This window comes from Otolemur garnettii, unplaced genomic scaffold (assembly GCF_000181295.1).
Source record: "Otolemur garnettii isolate 467f Iridium unplaced genomic scaffold, OtoGar3 scaffold00008, whole genome shotgun sequence".
Classification (NCBI taxonomy): domain Eukaryota; kingdom Metazoa; phylum Chordata; class Mammalia; order Primates; family Galagidae; genus Otolemur; species Otolemur garnettii.
Genome location: NW_003852403.1, coordinates 6,569,591 through 6,594,407, shown reverse-complemented (window position 1 = coordinate 6,594,407; position 24,817 = coordinate 6,569,591). Strand labels below are relative to the sequence as shown.

At 52.9% G+C, this 24,817-nt stretch overlaps 1 long non-coding RNA gene across 1 annotated transcript in view; it reads left to right on the top strand.

The window, feature by feature from the left end:
- The window catches only part of LOC105886410, a 135,072-nt gene that overhangs the window by 104,269 nt on the left and 5,986 nt on the right, over window positions 1-24,817 (top strand). Inside the window, exon 5 of the long non-coding RNA XR_001161002.2 lies at window positions 24,222-24,330. This is a non-coding gene — a long non-coding RNA (uncharacterized LOC105886410). The remainder of the gene's footprint in view (window positions 1-24,221; window positions 24,331-24,817) is intronic.

Below are 24,817 nucleotides of genomic sequence, written 5' to 3'. Positions count from 1 at the left end.
GAGGGCAGCATTGGGTAGGGTGCAGAGGGCGCCTTTGTTGTCTGAGACTCCCAGTGCCATGGTTGCCAGCCATGTCACCCCAGAGAGGCTTCTTAACTTCTAGGCTTCAGTTTTCCCATCTGTGAGATGAGAACAGACAGCTCACCACTTGTTCTGTGGCATGAGTGAGATTACAGTACTAGTCTGTGGTAGGTGTGCAGTGGCAGTGAGCGGTCTTCACTGTCATTGGTGGGGATGGGACAGTCCTACTTTGCTGGGAGATCCAGTTGGATTGAGGTCATTCTTCTTCACTAATAAATAATTGGTCGCATTGGGAATCTTCTGTGGGCCTTAGCTTCCCCCTCTGTCCAGCAAGGGGATAGGACTGGCTGAGATAGGAGCCAGGATGCCAGGGATTGATTGGGTCTCAGGTGCATCAGCTTATACTGCCAGGCACCAGGAACAAGGACCCTCAGGGATCCCATGGGCAGCACTGGGGCCTGGAGCTCCACTTGGCCCGCCCTGGGTTCCCAGCTACAGCAGGCCCAGGATTGCTATCTCCAGACAGCTGGGCCGGTGGAGCATGGAGTGCCGGCCTGCTCACAGTGCCTGGCAGGGACCTGTAAATTAAAAACATGATGTTTCCTGTCGGGGCTGGACTCGGTGTGGCCTTGGAAAGCTGGCCTCGCTCTCAGGAAGCTCTGCTCCCCACAGCACTGCCACAAAAACAGTGGAAAAGTAAAACCTTTTCAAGTCTGTGTTTCCACTGTCAACAGGGGATGGAAGCTGGCCCCTCTGCCCTGCACTGGCCTGCCTTGTCCTTGGAGGCACCTCAGCTGCCTTCTCTGCCCCAGACAGTGCCCCTCTAAGCAAGGAACCCCTGTGCTCCCAATCCATGAGCTACGAGTTTGTTCAAGTCATTAGTCCTCATACCCGGCCTGTTGGATGAGAAGGGCCCAGAGATAACAGCACAGAGAAGTATAGGACTTGCCCAGAGTCACACAGCCAAGTAGGACAGGCCCTCCTTCCTGCCCAGGAGCACCCTCACAGGGGCTGCAGGCGAGTGCTCTTGTGTGTGGCCAGGTGTGTCTACGCGGAGCTGCAGGCCCAGTCCAACAGCAGTTTCTTTGACTTTATCCTGTAAATAGAGAATCTAGCCCAGGTCGCATCTAGTGGAAGTGACTTATTCATTTTAAACTTTCATAATCCCCTTTTTCCTTATTGTAAAGTAACACATGCTTGTTTTTATAAAGTGTGGAAGTCACAGAAAAGTGAAAAAAAGAGAAGTGAAACTGCCCAGAATCCTCCCACCTTAGTACCGTTTTGGTGCGATTCTTTTTGGTCACTTCTTAATTGTCTTTTCCTCTCTTTTGGACTTATGTCATGAGCAGTTGTCAAGTCATTCCGTGTTCCCAGAACATGATTCTGAATGGCCATACGGAGGGGACTGCAGAAGGGCCAGGGAGTTCTCCCCCTCATGGTCAGCCTGCTCCTGGCCTGGGTTGGGTGGCTGGGGTGTTGTCTGGGGACACTGTGGTGGGATGCTCCTGACTGCAGCTACATCCATGGTGAAGGCAACTGGGCCCAGACCCCAGGCTGGAGAACCCAAGTGGCTCTGCCTTGCTGTGTGACTGTGGGCCTATCTGGCCTGTCTCTCCATCTGTGAAATGGGTGAGTGGGCTCAGCTAGTCAACCTGCTCAAAGCCCTGCTTGCTGGCAGCCTGAAGACACAGCCATACATTCCTCTCTCAGTCAGTCCATAAACAGAGAGTGCCCACTTTGTGTGGGTGGTAGAAGTCTCGTCAACAAGAGAGACTCCTCACAGTTGCCCTTCCCACGTTCTTGCCACTTTTAACCTGCCAGCCAACCCAGCCATCCTCCTCCCTGACCCCTCACCAGCTAAGGGCTGGAGCCTAGCCAGGTGGGAGTAGCAGGATTCCCAAGAGGGGATATCTCCAGCCCCTTCTGCCCTACCGACATCCTTGGTGGCCCTCAGACAGCTTTATGGAGGAAGATCAAGGGTGTCTTCCTCCTGACAGGTTTATTTTTTCATTTTTCAAGTTCTGCTCTGATTTTCCCATGGCAGTTACCCTGCCCCCACCCCTCCCTCTACATCATTCCTTCCCTCCCCCTCTATTCTGCCAGCCAGAGAGAGGGCCACTGGCCTCCAAGGTGATTGAATTATTGAGGGGGAGGCAGGCCAGGGTTGTCTCCGTGAGTGCTTTTGGCTTCCTGCCCTTGGAAAGGGGCTAGGGGAGATGTGTGGTGGCAACCATGACAGCCCCACTCTCCCAAGCCCAGCCCTGCTCAGGCCTTCATGTCACCTCCAGCAGAATGGGCAGGTCTCATCCAGACCCAGGAGAAGGGAGAGGTGTCAGGGGCCACTGGGACTGCTGGTGTACACACGAAAGTCTTAAGCATCTGCTGTCTCTGCTGCAGGCCAGGGATCCAGGGTGAAGAAGAGAAGGAAGGGGAGCACAGGTAAAATACCTACTGTGTGTGCTAGCCTTCTAGCCGTGACTCTGTTACCCACACTGGTTTAAACCCTCCAGCAATAACTGAAAGAGTAACTGTTACTGTTACTGGTAGCAACAGGTAAGAAATACTGGCATCATCTGTACAGCTCAGGAAGGTCCCAGTACAAACTCCTTCCACTAACCTGTGGACTCCTGGAGGACAAGGACTCAGTCTGGGTCCTGTCTGGATCTCTGGGCCCGTAGAAGGATAGTCATGAGAATAGGACTCAATAAGTGCCTAATGAACTCAGCTACTAAAATAAGACCAGAGAGGTGAGGTAACTAGCCCAAGGGAACTCAGCACTATTAAAATAAGACCAGAGAGGTGAAGTCACTAGCCCAAGGTCACACAGCTGGAAAGGATCCCCCATTTTGCCTGGCTCCAGCAAAAAAAGCTACCACACTGCCTTTTCTAGTCTGATGTTGACAGAGAGGCTTACCACCACATGCCTGGCCCAGCCACATGCCTGCTGTGGTGAAACCAGAACTCATCTAGGGCTTCAGAGCTCTGCTTCTTCCTGCCACTGTCCACCCCTCTGCCAGTCAGGCCCTATGCACTGTCTCCCTGCAGTCTGCCTCTTCCCTAGGAGGGAGGGTCTGAGAGGGGAAAGCCCCTCTCTCGGCTCTGCTCTGCTCCACATGCCAGCTCATGGAAATGAAAAACACATTGGCTTCATTATCCCTGGATTGAATGAGCAGGGTTGCCATGGCAACAGCCATCCTAGGCCTACAAGGGGGCAGGGGAGGGGCTGGTGAGGCCAGGGCAGGTGGGGACTGGGCAGCGGGTGAGCAGGCACACTGGGCAGGCAGGCAGGCCACAGGGACAAGCACCACCAGTGCCCCCTGCACTCTCTCAAGGCCCAGTTTCAGGTCACTGTCCCTGGGCAGATAGAGGCAGGCAGGGCCATGGAGGTCAGCAGCATCCTCCCCTGGCTTGCCTCTTGTCCATCTATCCTACCACCTATCTGTCTGTCCCTGCTTTGGAGAGGTGCTAAAGGTGGTGGTGGACTCAAGCCTCTGACCATCCTTCAGGTTAAGGAGACATCTTGAGAGTGAGGAAAAAGGGACAGGTGGGAACCAGGAGAGGGGCAGTGGGCCTGCTGCCACATGGAGACCAATCCTGGAGCTCCACTGACCTCTCGAGTGGCACAGACTGAGAAGACACCTCAGGGTGCCAGGCTCTGCACACCCAAGCATGCCTGGGGCTAAGGTCATCCTGGTGACCCTGAATGCAGACATCACTCTCCTGAAACAGGCTGAGTTTTCAATAGGTGTGATGGTGGCATGTGGGTAAGTGCAGGAGGTCCTGGCCCAGTGCAGTCAGCTGGTATCCTTGACTACAGGCCTGAACCAGGTGCCCTGATGCCCAAGAGGGCCCTTTTCTTCCCAGTGCCTGGGTTTCACCAGCCTACTCTGCCCCACAGGCTGTCAGCTGAGGGCAGCACTTGAGCCCAAATGGGCCTAGGTCCAGGGCATACTGGCTGCACCCTTTTCCTCCTCCAAGTGTCCGGAGGTGAGGGAGCCTGAGCTGCCCCTCTGAAGTGTTCCCTCCATCTGGTAGCCCTCAGTTGTGAGTGCGGCCACAGACAGCCTCAGTTGTTCTCTGCACGCGACTGACCCAGGGCCAAAGGCCCCTGCTCTGTAAGCATCAAGTGTCCACAGAGACTTTTTCCTTCCAGGCAGAGCTGGTCAACAAGGCTCAGTGCTGACCCCAGCTCCAATCCCTAGGCCCAGACCCATCCTCCACCCCAGCTTTCTGTACAGCCCACCTGTGCACATTTCCAACTGCCCTGCCGCCCCAGCTTGATTCATCTGTCCCTATCACTCAAGTTGCCCTCCCCCCATTGCCTGTGCCTCCTCTCACTGCTTAGTTTCAATGGGGAAACTGAGACTAAGAAAAGGAAGTGACTTGTCCAAGCCTCCATGACTCAGGGCAGCTTGGTACAGTGTGGAATGTCACTCCCCAGGAGGCAGAGTGTTCAGTCCCCATGGAGATGGGCCAAGAGTCTGTGTGGCTCTGGATCCAGAGCCAGCCTCTTGAGGGACAGGTGGCAGTTTCCCTGCAGAGCAGGTTTGGAAAGGAGCAGAGATCACCCATGGTTTAGCTTCTTGATGGGTCCTTTCAGTACAGAAGGACCTGGGAGGTGGACTCAGGGGCTTCCCCAGGCTGGCATTCTCTCCAAGCCTTAGTTAAGTGGGGGTCAGTCCCATGGCCTTACCTGCAAATGGGATACATGCTTTGGAGGAGACAAGTGAGCAGCTGTTGGAGTGTCAGTGGCACTGTTGAAGCCTTGCTCTCCTGCCAGGTGGAGGGGGGTACTGAGGGAGAGGCAGTCCAGGGGTCCAAAAGCAGCCACCTGTTAGCCAACTGTACCCAGATACCAGAAGTTCATTGTAAAATGCAATTTCTTAAAGTCCTCCGAGGGAGGCCAGGGCAAGGCCTAGGAATCTGTGGTTGTAGCTTCCCAAACCCAAAGATGGGGGCAAGACTTGCCTTGCTGCCCCAGGGGCCTGCAGCCTGCCCAGGGGTCTCACAGCATGCACCTTCACCTCCCTGTGGAGCTCTCTTCTCTGTGGTTCTGCCCGCCCCCTTTGCTGACTCTCTGTGGGCCTCATCCCGCCCTTTCCCCTTCTCTCTCAGCTGTCCTCTGCCCACAGTCCCATGACGTTTGTCCCCTGCCACTGACCTCCGCTGACTCTGAGGCTGCGTGTCCCAGCCCGCCTCCCAGCCACCACCACAGCCATCACCCGGCTCTCCACCCACTGGCAGAGGGCGGTTTCTGGGCAAGGCTGTCATTTTCCCTGCAGGGGATTATAGGTTTGAGGCTAAGGGAGTCTGAGCCGGTGGAGGAGGAGCCAAGACTCTCATTCGGGTGCCTGGTGGGTACATGGTGCTGTGTGGATTGGGCTGGGGAATCGTGTACCTGATGCTACCAGAACTCTGTGTGTGCCCTGCATGTGTGTGCACATGTTTGTGCATGCATGTGTGCGCCTCTCCTGAGGGTCAAGGGCTCTCCCCTGCTCATGTAACTTAATCCTCCCAACAATCTGGGGCAAGCCCATTTTCCAGATGACAAAAGTCTAAATGGACAGAGGGCAGGGGACCAGCCTTGGTCACAAGACAGGTTAGGGCAGAGCCATGACTGGAGTCTACTCCTGCCCCAGCTGCAGCCCAATGTGGCAGCCTTCCTCCTGCCCCCCACCCCGTCACCTGTCTCATCCACCACTACCCCCACAGAAGGTGGGGTAGCAGGGGTATTGACTGGGTGGTCACAGACCTTCTAGAGGACTGGGGGAGGTTTGTGGGAAATAAGCATGCAGCTCTCTTCTGCTTTGCAACCACAGTGCCCCGGGGCTGGACTGGGAGGCGGGCAGTGTGAGGCAGACCCAGAGTGTGGCAGTGCGGAATCTGTGTGTGAAGCCACCAGGAATGTCTCCCAGTGAGTCACATCTGGGAACGTTCAAATGGGGTTAACACAACCAGGCCTAAACCCCTCTGGGGAAGAGAAAGTGAGAGGTTGTGTGTCTGGGACAGGACCTGAGAGCCGACAAGGGGGGTGAGGATTTGCGGAGCCTCAGGATTGGAGAGAACATGGAGGAATGGTTCCCAGCACAGGCTCTGGAGTCGAACTGCCCATGTTCAGATGAAGAGCCCAGCCCCTTACCCAGCAGGATTTAGATTCTCATAAGGAGTGTACAACCTAGATTCCTCACATAGGCAGTTTATAGTAGAGTTTGAGCTCCTGTTACAATCTAAAGCCTGCCGATTTGATAGGAGCTGGATACGAGTGATGGGGAGCAGCTGTAAATACAGATGAAGTATCATACTGGCTGCTTACCTCCTGCTGAGCAACCCAGTTCTTGATAGGCCACTTACTGGTCTGTGGCCTGTGGGTTGGGGACTGCAGCCTTAACCTCTCTGCGTCTGGCCTCTGAGGATTGTCAGGACGATGAAACAAGATAAACCTGTCCTGAGCTTTTCGTGGAGCATGTGGTGCCTGGTACAGGCTCTGTAGACATACACACTTTCCCTCCTCCCCAGTTCTGCAGGTGTTACAGGGACTGCCCTCCACCACCTGTGCAGTGAGGGTCAGAATAGGGCAGGCAGTGTGGGGATATAGGCCAGGAGGGACCCAGAACTGCCTGGTGGGGCTCCCCCTGGGCCAGGTCACTCAGGAGCCAGCATTTCTGATGAGCAGTACTAAGCCCATCTAGGTGACCAACTGCTCCCAGGGGTGAGCTGGCCAGGCTGCTGGAAGCCAGAGGAGCCTTGCAGAGCCAACCTTGCCTCCTTAGAGGCCCCAGGGGCAGAGAGCAGGAGGGAGCTGGGGCTGGCGGGGGGAGGCCTGCCTGTTCTTGGGAATTCACAACGTGTCTGCCTGTCGCAAGTACCTCGATAAGGAAGATTTGTGAGTGAGATTTGCAATTCTGTTTTCTCAGAGGGTTATAAATCAGCTGCATGCATACCCTAAACGCAGCACAGGCCTGCAGCTCATGCACGCACATGCACACACAGGCACACAGAGACAGTCCAGCACCTACCTGAGGTCCCTGAGTTCTTCAAGGAGCTGAGGTCTATGAGGGGAAATACCTGGACCCCCAACTGCTGCCTGCCCTGACAGGGTCCCAGAGCCATCCAGAATCAAGGACTGGAGCTAGGAGACAGGATACCCCAATGGTTGGAGATACAGTTCATCCTGTGGACTACGAGGATAAGCTCTAGAGTCTGCCTGTTTGGTGGGTTAAGCTCTCGACCATGGCTGGGGTCCTTGACCATGTTGCTTTCAGAAGTCTGGCTCAATTTCCCCATGTGTGAAATGGAGCTAATCATAGTGTGTCCTTCATAGGATGGTTGAGAGAAGAAAGTTAATATGTGGAGTGCTTAAAGTAGTGCAGAGCTCCTGGCACATGCTCAGGAAAGCATGGCTGTCATCGTATCATTGTGATCCTCATCACCAATTAAAAGTATGGGAGGCGGGTGGGGGCTGGAGTAATCCCCACTACTTACAAGGTTGAGTCAAGAGGGTTGTTTGATACCAAGAGTTTAAAGCTGCAATGAGCTATGATCATGCCACTGCCCTCTAGCCTGGGCAACAGAATGGAACCCTGCCTTTTAAAAAAGAAAAAAAAAAAAAGAATGTACTTGGGTTTAGGGGATCAGACCAGGGCTTGAATCCCAGTTTTGCCCCTTGCTGTGTGAAGTTGGACATACACCTGACCCTCTCTTGAGTCTCCAGTCTGTCATGGATAAAATGGACTTTTACTATCTACTTCATTGGGTTTTCTGCACTTAAAGGAGATAAAGATTAAAGTGTCGGCTCGGCGCCTGTGGCTCAAGCGGCTAAGGCGCCAGCCACATACACCTAAGGTGGCGGGTTTGAATCCCCAGCCCGGGCCTGCCAAACAATGATGGCTGCAACCAAAAAAAATGGCCAGGCGCTGTGGCGGGCGCCTGTAGTCCCAGCTACTTGGGAGGCTGAGGCAGGAGACTCACTTGAGCCCAGGAGTTGGAGGTTGCTGTGAGCGTGATGCCATGGCACTCTACCCAGGGGGATAGCTTGAGGCTCCGTCTCAAAAAAAAAAAAAAAAAGATTAAAGTGTCAAGCCCTCAGGACATGTGAGCCACTGTTGCATCTGCCTGGAGAGGGGATGCGGGGCCTAGGACCTCTGGTTCAGAGCCTCCAGGTGGCTCTGCTCTGTGACCTGTCTTCCTGGGAGAGGATAGTGAGCAGAATGTTTAAAACAGAAGGGGAAGCTTTGGGGAGAGCTAGGGTGGGGGTAATTATGGGAACCTCTGTCTTCCTTTCACCGTTAGCCAGAGCGTCTCTCCCTGCCCTGAGTCTCCATCCACCCCTCTCCTGATGTGAGCATGAGAACAGGCCTTGGAGACAAGCAGGTGTGACTCATGGCTCTGCCATCCACTTACTGGGTGGCCTTGGGGAGGTCACTTAACCCCTCAATTCCCTTCAGGGAGACATAATTGTGCCTGCCTCACCGGGCAGCTGGAGAATGAATTAAATGAGATAATGTGTGTTGAGCACTTAGCACGGCTCCCAGAGGCGGCCAGATAAGTGCTCTGCAAATGTGATCTCCGGCCCCCCTCTCTGCCTCCTCTCCTCTCTCGAACTCACTCACCTCCCCCTTCCCTCCCACACCTGATGCACAGACTGCATCTTCCCAGGCTAGACATTACAATATTTCTCTCTGGGAAGATGGGCTCTAAATCCCGGAGGCGCCTCTCGAGCTGCATGAGTGAGTGTGCCTGGAGGGAGATGACTTTAGAAATCCCAAACCTGCTCTGTTCTGATCCTGTTGTGCATCAGCTGCACCAGGCTGAAGTATGCTGTGCTGTGCATGAAGCCCAGGCCTTGCTGGTCCATCGATGCCCACTCCACAACCTTTACTGCCTCCCTGGGGTCCTCAGGTGCTGTCAGACACAGGCTTGCTTCCAAGCTCTTCCTGGCATTTTTACCTGCTGAGCCATAAGCCACTGAAAAGCAATGAATCTGGGGATGAGTTGCTGCTTGCACAAGTGTAGGCGGGTGAGATGAGGACCGGTGCCCATATTTTTGCAGTGCTAAATTCTTGCACCTCTCCTACCCAGCTCACGGCCCAGGCGAGCGGGACGGTGAAGTCGGGTAACTGTTGGGAGCATCCCAGTCCAAGCCTCAGTCTCCCATCAGAACTTTGGAGGCTGGACTTCTCTGTTGCTAGGGAAACCAGCATGTTCCCAGGAAGGGAAGCCACAGTGCTTTAGCTGTTAAGATTACCCCCGCCATCCCCGTAAGTTCCCTCCAAAACTGATTCCCCCAAAACTGTTGAGTCGGCAGCATCCTGCCTCCTCCCCGAGCCAGCTGAAATTATAGAAAATGAAATCTGCCCCTGACCTTGTGTTTTTCACCTCTTTTTTAAACATTCCACTGTAGCACAAGGACATGTTTTGTTTTTTCTTATTTATCTTCCTCCCATGCCAGCTGGGGCTCCAAGTCCTTCTCTCCAATTGTTAACTGGAGCCAGAAGGGAAAGGACTTCCACATCTTTTTTTTTTTTTTTTTTTTTTTTTTTTGGTTCAGCTGTCAGCAAAAATAAAACAAGCAGGTTTATATTTGGAAAGCAGAGGGTCTCAGCCACCAGATTGCTATGTCCGGGGTAGGTCACAGCCTTTGTATCTTCTCCTCCTGCAACAAGGGCTTGAAATTTGATCCACAGATTTGCAGAGAGCTGGGGGTAGAGGCCAGGTTTTTTTAGGGCAGGCCTGTCTTCACTCACTTTGACTTTTAAATGCCATTGGAGGATCAGGGATGATTCTTCAGTGGCTGACAAGCACTGGGCCTTGGGAGAGATGGTTTTAGAAAAGAATCCCCTGGAACAACTCTAGAGCAGTCAAGGTTTGGGTGGCGTCTTGAGTGTCCATGTCTCCTAACTGTCCATCATGTGATCCCTGGGTAAGAAGGCCGGGACCTCTCACCCACCCGTTTCACAGACAGAAACCTGGGCCTCGGTGAGGTTGCAGGATTGTCTAGTGTGTAGCCAGGATTCACTGCCCAGCTTGAATGATTCTGGGGTGACTGTTAGGAGACCAAACAAAAAGGGGAAGGAAGGGAAAGAGAGAAATGTGATCAGTGTTCACTCTCAGCTCCCTGGATGTTTGTAAGGATACTGCAGGGAAGGGAAGGGATGAGAAGAGACTTTGGTCCAAATCCCAGCTCCCAGCCTCCCATCTGGGCCTGGATCTTCCCATCTGAACAACTGCCTGGTACCCAAATCCTCTCCAGGTTCCCCATGATCTGCCCCTTGCTCTATACTCTCAGGGCCACTTTGGGTGATCTGAGTAGCTAAATTTTTGCTGAAAAGTGACTCTCTGCCCTATAAGTAATTTCAAACAAATTCTGTCCTATCCTTGCCTTACATGCCCCAGCTAGGTTTCCCACTATCCTCCACAGACTCAAGTGTTCAGGAGGAAGCCTTCTAAGAGCCTGTGTGAACCGCCACTGGGACACAAGTGTGTCCCTGCTGTAGGGAGAGAAAGCCAGTGGGTCCCAGGGAAGGATCTTAATGGGGTTGCAAGTCCTTTTCAGCCCCATCTGGCTTTCCAGGGGATCTTTCACATTGATTCCTAAAACCCTGTCAGATCTCACTATTAGCATGAGGCTCTCGGAGTATAGAGTAAACTAATGAATTACAGCATGATTACACAGCACATAATTAACTTTGTAATTAATATGCAACTGCCACTTAAGCTAAAACACTGCTTATAGAGACGTACAGTAATAGTAAATCACAGGTCAGAAATAGCACTTTGGAATTTTCAGAAGAATGAACGTAAGCAGGGAATCACTTAAGGCAGCAGGGTGAGTTAATTAGAAAGCAGATGGGTTGCAAGGGTCCTGCTTCATTTCAATACCTTCTTCCTTAGGAAAGACCCCTGTGCCACCCCACCGACCAGCATGCCAAGCCTGACCAAAAGGGCGCTAGGTATGTGGTTTCATTTCCACAATTAGACAGGCCTTCCCTGCCCACCCCTGTCTTGAACTTCTGCCCAGCCGCTCTGCCTCCTGGCCCTGGGGGCTGACTCCATCCTCCTCCAGGGAGCCTGGGGTGCCCCCCTCAGCCTGGCCCAGGGCCTCTGTCCAGTGGTGGGCACTGCCAGCTGGTGGATTGGTAGTTACTTGTCTGCCTTCATTTAGAATTTAGGCTGCTGGAAGTCAGAGTTGTCATCTTACTTTTTCATTTAATCCTTTCTTCCCCCAAACTCTTGCCAGAGCATTAAAACTAGAAGATGGCTTTGAAATCATCTCACCCAGTCCCCATTTCACCAAGGCCCCAGAGTCACAGAGCTGAGCTGCACAGTCACACAACAGTGTGGGCCTGGGCCCAACAGGAATCTCTCCCTATCACCTGGCTGTAGCCCTGCATGAGGCCGTGTGGATGCTGCCACTATAAGTGCATGATTAGGCTGAGACCTTTGAAGTCAGTCAAACCCAGCTTCCAATCTCAGTGACCTCATTGCCCAGCTGGGTTAGCTTGGGCAAGTTCTGTAACGTTTCTGGGCTTCAGTTTCCTCCTCTAAAGCCTGAGCGGTGATGTCCACTTTGCTGCACTGGAATGAGAACTGGGTGGAGTGACAGATGGGAAGGGGCCTGGTGCAGTGAGTGCTCACAACAAGCCAAGCACCCCTGCCGCCCTCAGAGGTCTGGGGTGCAGGGAGAAGCTGGTGACATCTTGATCGGCCCCATCCTCCCAGGGCTGATAAAATGGGAATTGAGATATCTGTCAACTCTAGTCCTATATTCCAGCCCAGGCTGGGCACAACCAGTGCTGGGCTGACACAGAGCAAGAGAGCGAAGGAACCAGAGGGCCTCCTGTGGGACAGGCAGAACCTTCTGCTGTGCAGCTTTGCTGGCCCCCAGCCCCAGAATGGTGTAGAGATAACTTGGTTCCTGGGTACCTGCTGGGCTTTGAAGTCTGGCAGAGCTGGGTTTGAATCCTAGCTTTGCCGTCTTCTGGTCTTAGGCAAGGTCCTTAATTTCAGCCTTGGTTTTCCCATTGGTAGATGTGCTACTCACTTTACCTTTGGCTATATTGTTATGAAGATAATTCATGTAAAATGCCAAATATGCTGCCTGGCGTAGTAGATAATGAATGACACATCTATTGTTCTCGTTATTACTCATAATTATGGATGGAGATTTCAGAGTGGCTGCAAGAAGACGCCTACCGCCTCAGGTAGACAGCCCTGGCCATCAGGGGCCTCCAGGCCTGCCCATACCCTGGCTCCTGCAGCCCTAGCAGCAGAGCTTCTTGCTTGGGTGGGGCAGGGGAAGGGCAGTCTCTGACACTTCTGTGACCTTCCTAGTTTGACCTTTGCCCTTCTGGCAAGTGGCCTGGGCTCCTGTCCCTACCTGGGCTAGTCATGCTAGCAAAGAGGAGCCCAGGGGGCCTTCAGGCAGGCTTTTGGGTGGTTGGGTATGTCAGAGGTGGTAGTAGCTTTCATGAAGCTGGATAGGATATTGGCTGGATTTGAACCTACCAGCCCCAGTGTATGTGGCCAGCGCCCTAGCTGCTGAGCTACAGGCTCTGAACCTGGACAGATATTGGATTCCAGGATTCACATCTTTCTATGGCTTCTCTTCCTACAACTCTTTGTTGCCAGAGCCCAGCCTGGAGCTGGGAGTCTTCCTCACGGCCCCTGCCTGGACCACCCTTCCTATAGCCTCCCAGCCTACCTTCCCTCACTGCATCCTCCTGCCCCTCCACCCTGTGGCCATTCCCCTTAGGCCAGCAATTCTCCAAGTGAGTTCTGGGGAAAATTAATTCTGTGAGATTTCAAAATGTGTTTAGTGAAGAAAGCATTTGCAATTCAGTAACTTTGGGAAAAGCCAAATTTTCAAAGCCATTCCCAGGCAAGTGTGCGGTAGCAGCCTCCCAGAGGAGGGCAAATGGTGCGGCCTTCCCTCGGCTCCTCTGACCAAGGAGCCCTTCCTGCAGGGAGCCCCCCTTCCAAGGAGCAGCTCCCACATGGCACATCAAGATGTCCCAGACCCCAGAATACAGCAGGGGCGCCTCTGTGGTCTCCTGCTCCCCTGCACAGCTTTAGGTGGGCCTCCAGCCACTGCCCTGGAGCAGCTGACATATTCCAAAGCTCCTACCTTAAGCTCTCCTTCCCTCTCTCTGGAACTTTCTGTTATTGGCCTTTGCCACTAGAACAGAGTCTCTCTGGCTCCTCAACCTGGCATTCTGGCTGGTGGACACAATCCTCTGCCTCCTTCTCGGCCTCCCTGCCAGCCTCCAAAACCCACATCCTCCAGGGCGTGGGCCCCTTTCATTGGGTTTCTCCCTAAGATATTGCAAGGCTAAAGAATAGGTTTTAAAAATAGGAGTTTTTTTTTTAAGGTTCAAAATCTTGACTACCCAGAGTGGTGGTGGTGAACTCCCCCAAGCAAGCACGGGCTTCTCTGGTCCCAGTTTCTCCTGTGATGCAGCTGCTAAGCCCCCCCAGGGCCCTTGGTTGATCTAATGTCCCAGCCCCTCGGGGCTGGGCTGTTTCCTCATCTCTACCTCACTTGGATGAGCTCAGCAGCCCAGGAAGTAATACTATTACATGAGCTGTTGTTATTGTTTACAGATGCATGCCGAGGCTGGTGGCTGTAGCACCAGCAAGCAGCAGGGCCTGGGTTTAAACCCGGGCGGCCTGGTGCCCTTAACCACTAAGATATACTCTCTGTCTGTGGTGGGGTGAAACAAGGGTCAACTAGTGAGGTTATGACACCAAAGCACTTTGTAAACTATAGAGTGCTTTGTAAACTGTAAAGTAATGTGCACAGAGCGTCCAGTCACCATGCAGCTTTTGGAGCACTTAGCGCGATTTTTATCTCTGTCAGCATTCAGCAGGCAGTCAGGAAGCATATTTGAGGATGTCTGTGGAGGGCTCCTGGGCTGAAGGCTTCTGCTCCCCGTCTTGAGCTGAGAGTGGCATAGTCCCCTAAGTAGTCTCACACCCAGAGACTCCTGGCACACAGACAACCTTCCAGGCAGTGCAGTGGGACCCAGAACCAGCTGACTCACAGCCCCCCATGCCTTGGGCTTCCTGGAGAGGGGGAGTCTCGATGGGTCAGTGCATCAGACTCAGCCCAGCTGGGACCCTCAGATCCAGAGATGTTGAAAGCCTTCACACAGAGGTGGACTACACAGGGCTTTTGCAGGGGAAACCACAGACACTTCCCAGTGAGAGTCAAGACCCTGTTACCGTCAGACTCGGCATGGGCACCCTGTCCTACCCTACCACCCCCCTCCCTGGCTGGGAGCTCCCCAGGCCAGGCCCCTGTCTGAGCTGTCTGCGGACTGACCACAGGCCTGGCCTGAGCAGACATCTGCTGGGGTGGCCTGGACGTGGTTAGGGGTGGAGAAAGAGCCTAGAAGTTCAGGTCAGCTGGGGTTCCTGAGGCCTGGTATGGGCCCTGGCTCCACCTCTGACCCATAGTGGAGACTTCAGGCCTCTGCCCACACTCACCCCTGGCCCAGGCCTCAGTTTCCTCATTTGTAAATGTTAGGATGAACAGATCCCCAGATTACTTCCACATCTAAGCCATGAGGGCTGTTCATTGTTTGTTTTTGTCTATTATTTTCAGCTCACTTTGTGCCTTCTGATTCCTCTTTCCCTGATTTTTTTATTTCTTGAGATTTTTTTTATTTTTTCAGACCGTCTTTCTCTGTTGCTTGGTCTAGTGTGCCATGGCAGCAGCCTAGCTCACAGCAACCTCAAACTCCTGGGTCCAAGTGATCTTTCTGACTCAGCCTCCTAAGTAGCTGGGACTGCAGGCATCCACCACAATGCCTGGCTTATTTTTCTATTTTTAGTAGAGATGGGGTCTTGCTCTTGCCCAGGCTGGTCTCGAACTCCTGACCTCAAGAAATCTACCTGTGTTGGCCTGCCAGTGCTAGGATTATAGGCATGAGCCTGGCCTTTTTAAGAATTTTTTTTTTTAATTCTGCTGACAGTTAATAGCAACTAACTAAAGGAGTGGGCACCCGCAATTAGTAAAAACAAAAGCACAGGTTCAGGATGTGAGCTACTGCACTGGGTCAGTCAGACCTCCCCGTGTGACCAGGTAGAAGTCACATAGCCACTCTGAACTTGAACTTTCTCTTCTGTAAAATGGAATAATACTTGTTTGCAGGCTACTGTGAGACTATTAAAAAAGGTTGCTTAAATCTGGCTCACCCATCTGTGAAGCTTTCAGCTTGAAAAGAGCCTGGTTGCAACTCTCAGTTTAGAGGAAAGAGCACGAAGTCAGGAATTGGGAAGTCTGTGTGTGGATTTGCCTAGTGGCCTCACGCTAAGGCCCTCCCATTTCCAAGCCTTTATTTATTTACTCTCCTTACATAGATGGCTCACCTAGCAGACTTATTCTCATGTATTAGTATAGGGTGGTTAAGAATTGCAGGGTAGAAGGGTGTATGGAGCTGACTGGGCATGCCTGGACTTGGTGGGAAGAGTGCAGTGATTAGCCATATCTGCTGTGGGTATAGGATGTGTGGGGTCCATACCATGGAGAACACCACAGCCCTTCTTTCCCCATATCAAGTGGTCCTTAAGGGCTCATCCAGTTCTGGCTGGCCCTTCCTGGGGGATGCCATTGTCCCTGCCCCAGTCTGGAGCTCCTTGCCTTGAGGAATTGGCGTCGGTGAGGAGATAGTGAAAAACAACTCCTTGTCCCTGGGGCCAGGGCTATAGGAACATCTGCAGGATGTTTACAGCCTTTTAGAAGGCACTAGCTGATGGCTAGGGATCCTGTTTCCATCTCCAGTCACATCCTTTCCCACCTGCCTCTTCCCCATGTCATGGCATCTGAACCTTTGGATTCAGGCAGTAGCCTCCAGAAAAAGCTAGGTCAAGGCTACTGCATGAGCACCGCCATCCTGGGAGAGGCTTATGGCCTGGGCCTAGCATTGGATAGGCCTATGGCTCCCCGTCTCTGTACCATCCTCAGCACTCCACAGCCATGCTAATCACCTTCTTCACATTCAGGGCAATTAGGGCTGGGGAAGGCAGTGTGTAGTTGAGAAAGGCCTGCCATGTTCCCATGGAGAACATGATACAGAAAAACATGGGCTTTGTAATCAGACCTGTATTCAAATCCTGGCACTGCTATTTCTCAGTGATATGACCCAGAGCAAGTCCCTGGACCTCTCTGAGCCCCAGTTTCTTCATCTGTAGCACAGTAATAACAATGGAACATTATAGTAGAGTTGCAAGGCTTAAGTGAAGTGACATAGAGAGCCTAGTATTTGGCACATGTAGGTTCAGTAGTGGTTTAGTTTTTCTTTCCACTCAGAGAAAACAAAAAGTAGGGGCATGGCCTTCCTTGATACTGACAAAAAGCCCAAAGGACCTTGCTCAAAGCTAAATTCAACCCTCCTTTTCCTCTTGGGGATAGAAGCTATCAAAGCAAGTTCACTGTGAGGTCAAGGATTTGGAGTGTGGCCAGAGAGTGGCAAGAGGGTTTGGCCTGAAGAACATGGCCTAAGCTTGCTATGGCATCATGTGCCCAGAGGGACAAGGTACACCCCAATGCAACTGGGATCCCAGCCCAGTGCAAGTTGGGACAGTGAGCTAGAGCCTTTGTCAGGGCCATATCAGTGTTTTTCCCAGTGATACATCACTCCTGAATTAACTTGTGTGTCCCAGGACAGGTTGTTGGGCACAGCTATGTGGAGCTGGTCCTCAAAGCCCCCACTCTGAAATGCCATGGCTGCATTCTGTTATCCCCTTAGCCAGCATTGACAATGGAGTAGGTTGGATGTTGGGAGATTGGGACATGGAGAGAAGTGGATCCACCCTATTGGACACCTTTAGTGCCACGCTAAGGCATCTAAACTCTGTGACCATGCAGTGTAGGGCCTTGTCAAGCCAGAGCACAAGAACACTGCTCAGGGTTGAGGAAGGAGAGACAGGATTCTGAAGAGCTGAATATCACTTTTTGGAGCACTGGCTCCTTAGGACTTCAGTGCTCAGCTCCTAGCACAGTGGGGCAGGAAGGAGATGTGCCTTCCCCTGTGACAGGTGAGGGCACAGATGTAAGAAGGTCTGCTCCCAGAACCAATGCCCACTCGGTCCCCACCCTGTTCAGGGACTCAAGCTGGCCCAAGGACCTGCCCTAGCTGTGTGGTCTTAGGCCAAGAGTCACAAGCAGCTGACCACACACAGCTGCCTGGAGCTGCTGCTTCTGGTCCTCTCCCTTCCTTATCTCCTGCCTCTCCACTGTTCTTCCTGATTTCCCTGGTGGGGTAAAGCACAAAGCCACTCTCCTACTGTCCTCATTTCCCCACCTCTTCCCCTGCTTCCAGGCCGTGTGCCTGGTATGGGGTCCCAAGGATCAGGAGTGGAAGACATACCTGCTGGGTGATCACAGGCTGTTCTGCACCCCTCTGAGCTTCCATTCCTTCCCTTTAAGGCAAGAAGGGCATCAATCCACATCAGACCTTTCCTAACCTTGGCCACTTTCATCTCACCCACACTATGTTTAAAATGTTTCTTTAATTCACATAGGTGTGCCATTGCTATCTAAGTTAAGTGCACCCTAAATAGTATTCGTAAACTTACCGGTGATCATTGTCCTTGTCCAAAAAATTCACTATGAAAACATAAAAGATTTGCCTGAGGACCACCTTGTCATCCTTGCTCCACTGGTGGCACAGGTCAGACCCCAGACTGGATGACCAGTGTCTCTCCAAATCCCAAGATCCTGGATTAGGACTGGGTCCCTGGGTTTTCAGCTTTGACTATCCCAGTCACACGTATACCCAGCGGTGGTTGTGCATCCACCCATCTGTTCATCCATCTAATGAGCACCTGCTGGGTACTGGGCCCTGGGGTAGGTTCCAGGATCCATCAGTGGAGGACATCCTAGCTGATGGGGGAGCTGGATGCAGACACATCACTGATCTAGTGTCACTGTGATGGGGATGCGTGACAAGGATGCTAAGGGGATAGAGGTGGAAGTGAGCAGCTCTGCTGGGGGAAACCAAGAACGAGGCTGACAGTTGAGGCAGACCTTGATGGATGGGAGAGGGTCTGGGCTGATGCAGTCTGTGACAAAGACGTGGAGGTACTTCTTGAGAGCACAGTGAAGGAGGCAGGGAGTGGCCTCATGTGGGGGACACAAGAAGTAGCTGGGAGTGAGGGGAGGGAGGGGCCAGGCTGAGGAGTATGTGCCTGGCCAATGTTGGCACATACAGGTTGGCAGTTTGCTGCTGAGCCCAGGGCTAATGGCATCTATCCCTCTAGGGGTCAGAGGGCTGCACGGGATGGGTCCCCTGGTCTCTGAGCCATGTCCCCAGCTCACTGGCCCTGGCTGTGTTTGGGAGTACAGCCTCTGCTCTCAGACTATAGGTAGAGACTTCCCACCCCTGCTGCCAGCACTGCTTGCCCCAGGGGGCCTGAGTTGCGGATGTGCACAGTGATTGAATCATTTCTGCACACCGCTGCTCACATGGCTCCCCAGGGACCTGCCACTTGCCTGTGCAAGCTGTCATGAGATGTGTATGCTCAAGTGCATCTGTGCTGGCATTCAGTGTGTACACATGCCTACTCTGAAGTATGCAAAGGGGCATGTGTGTTTGTGCCTGTGCACACACATGTGCTATGCAAATGCCTCTTCTTGGGTGCATGTGTATTAAGTGCACCAATTAACTAGTGAAGCCTGGAAGGTAAGAAATAAGACACTTGTGTTCATATGACTGACTGTTAGGTTGGCCTGCCACAGGGACCTACCTGCAGAGTGCCATATTTCCATGGGTCAGCTAAGAGCACCCAATCCCCACATCTAGGGAGGAGTCCACTGAGGGCCATTGGCCTCTTCCAACCTTTCAGACCAAGAGAGATACTTCTGTTTCTCTCTGTGCTGCCCAGAGGTGATCCAAAGGCCCTACTTAGAACTGCCAGAGGAATTCCAAGCTAGCTCAGCCCTTGGTACCGTCTATTCTCTTGCTGTCTCGACCTCTGCTTCCCACCCTGCCATACAATGGCATGGGACTGGCAGCCCCGAGGCCCTAAGTGGCCCTGTATGTATAAGAGCAGCTAACTTTTCTTGACCACGTAAGCACATTTCCTGTGCTAGGCGCCACAAAGGGTAAACTTGGCCTTCACCTTGCTAGGTGGTAAGAAGTGTAAATGGAAGCTTGGCCCAGCAAGACCTCCCCTAGGAGCAGGGAAGAACAGGCTGACCCAATGTCACCATTCAGAAACTTCCATTTGCGCAGCTAAGCCCAGCCAAGCATGAGGAGCATGGAAAGTGCAGAGCTGGGGAAGGGGCAGCAGGAAGGAGCAGCATTGTGGCCTTGGGCTAACCTGGATGGATGACTCCGGGGGCCTGCAGCCTCCCCACCAGCCTGGCCTGGAACAGGCTTTGCAGTTTCAAAGGCAAGCAGTCTGCTCTTGTGTTGATGGAGTTTTCCAAAGAGCTGGAGCTCCTCACAGGGAAATCCTGAGATGTGGGAGTTTGATGGGTTGCCAAAGGCTGACTAGCCCAATCCTTCATCTCACAGATGGGGAAACTGAGTCCTAGATCTTTTCCTTCTCACACAGCAGGATGGTGACGGGGCAGGGAACCCCTCTGTCCCTTTGTGCAGATTAACTTTGCATGGCTGTCAAGACTGCTGCGGCTCAGGCCAGGGTAGATGGTGAGCTCCCCCCGCTTGAGCCCAGCCCCCATCAGAGGCAGACAGGCAGTAGGAAAGGCTGAGGCCAGGGGTGCACCCAGGGCCAGGCCAATGATCTGTTGGGAGGGAGCCTGGCTTTGCCAGTCTCTGGAGCTGCAGCCACGGAGGATTTGTAGCAACTTGTAAAGGCTTAAAGGAGTCCAGGTGCCTGGAGGCGGAGGCAGCAGCCAAGCCGGGTGCTCCGATGGTGAAGGGCGACCTCTGCTGGCCACTAGGTGCCCCCTTCCCAGCCCAGCAGGCACACAGAGAGCCCAGAGGTGCTGGGATGGCCTTGGAAGCTAGTGACTGGGTTTGGGCAGGTTAAGTGACAAAGGAGAACAGCTCTTCGGACGCAGACACAGCATCAAGTAGGGAGTGCTAGGAGGCTCTGAGTACCACTCCAGAGGAGAGGGAAGAACAATACATCAACAGTTGGAAAGGCAGAGGATTTGAATCTCAACCTGGCAGTGTTCTGGCTATGTGACTTTAGGCAAGTTCCTTCACCTCTCTGAGCCTTTTAAGTATAGAGAAAATTAGCACTGCCTAGACCCATATATAGCAGGTACAAAACAAATGGAAGATCCCAGCCTCCCCCCTCCTCTAGCTGTCTCTCACCGATCTCCCTAGGCCCACCCCTCCTCCCTTCACGCCTGGAACCCGCAGCCTTCAATACCCTGGACTTTTATTGGAGTCTCCAGTCACTTCCATTCCTGGTGTTAATAACCCTAGATTTCTACCACTGATCCCAGAAATTTGAAAACATCACCTCACCTATAGGTGCCTCCTTAATCAGCCAGCCATTTGTTCTTTTACAGATTATGAAACACAGTACACACAGCTGTCCCTATGATCTGTGATGTCTTTCCTGCCAGCTACCCATCTACCCTGGGTTCTGCAGGTGTCCCAAACCCAGTCTCTCACTCCTCAGTTCCTGTAAGGTGGAGCCACAGCCTGGGAGAAAAGCCCAGGTTGCAGGTTGGGTGGATCTGGGCTCCTAGTGCCTGCTTGGCACTCCCCTGAGTAGACTCCAGAAGCTCTCTGCCAGTATCCACCAAGCACTTAGCAGGGTCTTCTGGGTTTCTGACCCTGGACGAAATGCCATGGCCAGGCTGGGGTAAGTTCCTCCAAAGAGGCAGAGCCTTGTAAGACCACCTAATACCAGCCTGCACTGTCCTGTTCTACTAAACCGAGCCTCTCCTGGGGCGAGGGCGAGGTGTGAGGTCAGGAGAGAACATCCTGAACCTCCATGCTGCCGGCAACCTCTACTGGCCCTTGGGGCACTTATGTTTGTCAACAGCGCCCCCTGCTGACTGCAGTGGCCACCACAGCCCCTTTGTCCTGGTCGGGGATGGAGGCCTGCGTGGGCCTGGGGTTTCTTTGCACTTCCCTTCAGTCTCCTGCCAGGAGCTGACCCAGCCCTGGCCTTTGTGTGGTGGGTCCCTCAGGCTGGCTGTGGATGCTGCACTCTTTATTGGAACGTTGGCAACCATTGTTGACCAATGCATCAGGATGGGAGCCTGGCCTTGGCAGCCACCTGAATATATTTGGTGCCTGGGAGACCACTCAGGTCCTTCAGCTTAGATGGTGCCTGGCACCAGGAACCAAGGTATTTTCACTGAAGATGGCATGGGCTTGTTCCTGCTCTGTGCTCTCCTGTGCCCTGCTCAATCCCTGTCTCCAATCCACCACCACCATTTGTCCCTGTCCCCAGGAGCTAGTGTCACCTGTGGCTCTGTGTAGGTTAACTCAGGAGATGAAATTCAACCACCGCTTAGGAGACCTGCAGGGGTAGCAAAGGGAGCGGCACCCTCACTACTTCCTCCCCCAACACACACACATACACACTTGTACTCCCAGCACCTGTGCAAGAGCTGAGGTCATGATGGGAAAGCCAGGACTCTTCATTCGGCTCCTACCCAACCAGCTATAACCTCCAAGCCTCAGTTTCCTTATCTGTGAAGTGGGAATATAATAGCATTATCTCTCTGTCCTGGGCCTGGATGAGCATGTGACTCATAGGAGGAGCTCAACAGATAGTCATTCATAGGTGACCTAGAGTGAATACATGCTTGGACCAAGAGTTCCCTGGACACAGGAAAATTACTTCATTCTAATCTCTGCACACCCCATCCACCCAGCCTAGGGCCCAGCACAGCAGTTATTAAAGGCATTTCCTGGATGAGTAGAAGCATGCATGGGTGAGCAAGTAGAGACTGCACTTGTCTGAGTGGGTGGGTGGACAGAAGGACAGGCAGGCATTTAGGTAGATATGAGATGGGTGGGGAAGATGGACAACAAGGTGTGTAAGTTTGTGATGGCTGGCAGGGTGGGGGTGGAAGCAATAAATATGGGCACAGCCACTCTTTTACCTTCTTGCTTAGAGCTTCAGAAAACACTTATAAAGTACAAATGTCCAAATGACCCAGCAACTCCACTTCCTAAACTGCTTAATTCACATGTGTAGTGTGCCAGCATAAAAGGTTATTCCTGAAACACTGTTTGCAATGGTAAAAAATTGGTGAGAGCTTCAGGCTCCATCATTTCAGGCTGGAGTGTGAGCCCCTGTGGGGAGGAGCCTTAGAGCAGCCCCTGGCAGGGGTAGATAGTCAGACGGATAAATGCTTCATCGATACCTTAGAATACTGTGCAACCATTAAAAAATGAAAAGGCTATGTCTTGATGTGGAATAAACTTTGAGATACACTATTAAGAAGAAAAAAAGCAAGGTCCAGACAGTGCGTACAGAGGTTATTGTTTTATGTTTTTTTTAAAAGAAAAAGTGGCAGGGGATAGTACACATAAATATTTGCTTCGAGAACATGAGGCTCTCTGGAAGGGGAACTGATGGTGCCAGTTTTCCTAGAAAGGGCACCCGGGATTTGGTGACAGGGCCAGGAGTTGGCACTGGATACCCTTGTGGACTTCCTGATTTTTGAACCGTGTAAATGAATCACCTTTTCAAACGCACAATAAGAATGGCTTTAGAAGTTCGGCGCCTGTGGCTCCAGTGGCTAAGGCGCTAGCCACATACACCTGAGCTGGTGGGTTCAAATCCAGCCTGGGCCCAGCAAACAACAATGATGGCTGCAACCAAAAAATAGTCGGGCGTTGTGGCGGGCGCCTGTGGTCCCAGCTACTTGGGAGGCGGAGGCAGGAGACTCGCTTGAGCCCAGGAGTTGGAAGTTACTGTGAGCTGTGATGCCACGGCACTCTACCCAGGGCAACAGCTTGAGGCTCTGTCTCAAAAAAAAAAAAAGAATGGCTTTAGAGTGTATCAGAGAAGGACCAGGCAGTGGTGTTGGTCCCCTCTGTGAGGGTGCTAATCATGAGAGGGTGGCAGACAGTCAGGCCGTAGAGAGCACATAGGCACAGCCCCAAATTCTGTTAGCTAAGAGGATTCAGCAGATCTGGTGACATCAGTTTCATCATCTGTAAAATGGAAAGGAAAGGCGCGAAAGCAGGTGTCCAGCACATGTAAAGTCCTAGGTAAATGGGACCTTTGTTGACATGGCCAGAGATGAGGTATCTTTGGGGTACAGAGTGGCAGGGTAGTAGAGAAGCCCAGGGCCATAGGCATCCTGCCCAGCAGCCTGGGTATGGGAGGGCAGACCAAGCTGGCAGTGGGCAGACTTCTGCTTTGGCCCAAGGACCTGGACCCTTCAGCAGTGGGCAATCTCTCTCCTCTCTGTCTCTGTTTCTGCTACTGCCGTTGTTGTCTCCCTGGAGGTTCCTGGGGACTCTCAGAGGTTTCTGGAGCTGAGAGAGCCTCCTCCACTTAGTTCTACCATCTAAGAGGGAAGCCCCACTCGTGTTAATGTTCCTGAACAGCCTACTCAGGAAGGGTGAGCCTAGTGCCCATCCATGTCCCCTGTCTGCTTAGCCTGTGCAGCAGAGGTAGCTATGGGCTGGCAGTCAGGACTGGTCCCTGGCATGGGCCCTGAAGCTGGCTCACTGCCAGGTAACACCCTTTCTCTCTCTGAGCCTCAGTTTCCTTATCTGGAAAATGGGTATGGTGCTAATTCCCACCTTTCTTTTCTGGGAGGTGGTGACAAAGTGAGAACAATGGAGTTGGAAATGTGAAGAGCTCTTAGCATGAGGGATTAGGGAGGGCGGGTGGGACCTGCAAGAGGAGATGCACACTCAGAGCACACCTGCAGTGAAGGTCATCCTGCCGGAAGGCCCTCACAATCATATATACACAGCACACAAAGCCTCATGGAGTGGGCCAAGCCCTAGTCCAGAAATCCAGTCGTGGGGTCACCATGCCCCCCTCCCACATACCAGAGTAGTTTCTTATCCCCCAGTGGGCATGCCTGACCTGTGCTCACATGAGCCACACTCAGAGAGTACCCAGGAGAACCTCCTACCCTCAGCTCAGTGGGGCATTCCAACTGTGCCCCCTGGGGACCTGCAGAGCCCAGCAAAGAGCCCTGGAACCTACTAGTGATATGGCCAGAGGGTGGCTGGGGGCCTGATGTGAGGTTTGCAGGCCTGGCACGATCCCAGTGACACCCTCTCTCTTCACAGGCTGGACAACGTTCATGGCTCTCGGGTAGAACCCAGTGAAACGGCCAGAATGAATTCTATGGACAGGCACATCCAGCAGACCAATGACCGACTGCAGTGCATCAAGCAGGTGAGTGTGTGGCAAGGGCAGGGCAAAGAGGCAGTGGGGGCGGGGTGTGCAGGGTGCAGGCCTGTGCTGCAGCACTGGGCATCCTGTGGGTGCTGAGGGTAGGAGGACAGTGGGTATGGCACACCTATAGTCCCAGTGACTCAGGAGGCTGGGGGTGGGAGGATGGTGGACATGGGCCAGCACCTGGGGCTCCCTTAATACACACCCAGTGAGACAATTGTTGGCATATGCTGGCACGAACCAGCCTAACGCAGGTGTCAGACACATCTGAGTTTCCATGCCAGTGCTACCCCGTCCCTTCCTCCTCTCTCCTCCTAGTGGGGTGACTTTGGGCCAGTGCCATGCCCTCCCCTTGTTCTGTTGGTGTGCGGTGGGCTTTTGTGAGGATGTAGTAAGTGCCCGACACTGCAATCTGCCTCCCCATCCATTGCAGACCTAAAGAGTCTTTGCTCCCCTGCTTCAGCTGTTCTCAGGAAAACAAAAAAAA